The sequence below is a fragment of the Fopius arisanus genome, unplaced genomic scaffold (assembly GCF_000806365.1).
Source record: "Fopius arisanus strain USDA-PBARC FA_bdor unplaced genomic scaffold, ASM80636v1 scaffold00041, whole genome shotgun sequence".
In the NCBI taxonomy this organism is placed as follows: Eukaryota; Metazoa; Arthropoda; class Insecta; order Hymenoptera; family Braconidae; genus Fopius; species Fopius arisanus.
The window spans coordinates 119,340-119,966 of NW_011887780.1; positions in this window are offsets into that span (position 1 = coordinate 119,340).

The following is a 627-nucleotide window of genomic DNA, read 5'->3' on the forward strand; positions in this document are numbered from 1 at the left end:
CCCCAGCATTCCATCTGACAAATTCAAATAAATAATCAACAGATGTCCAAAATCAAATTCACACCAACTGTCACGATCATAAACCAACATTTTTCACCATCAACTCCATCTCAATTTCACAATAAAAATAATAATAATAATAAGACAATAATCTTTGACCTTGAGAATAAGAAACCGGTGACACCCTAACCCAAATATACCGCCCAAAATGAAATTACCACTCAATTAAAGTGACAGCCACAACCAAGTGTCAAACATAAAGAAAAACACCTTCTTCCGGCGCGTGTTTGGGTCTTCAATGCCCAGAATTCACCTTGCACAACTTCCTTTGTAAATTTACCCCACCTCAAATTCTCGAGAAGAGGGTCTTACCCCTGGGATTTTCTTAGTTGTATTGCATCGGTGCACAACCATTCATAAGAGGGCCCGGGAGACCCTTGCAAGGTGCCCCACAAGAATTCATTATTACCACATAAACCATTAAAAATTTTCCGATCTATCAACACAATCTGCCCCCACATCTTCAATTCAACAATAAAATTAATAATTCCTACAACTCAATTATACCTCCAATATTATCATCATTTCGTTATTACACTCACAATAATAATTATGAACAAAATAATC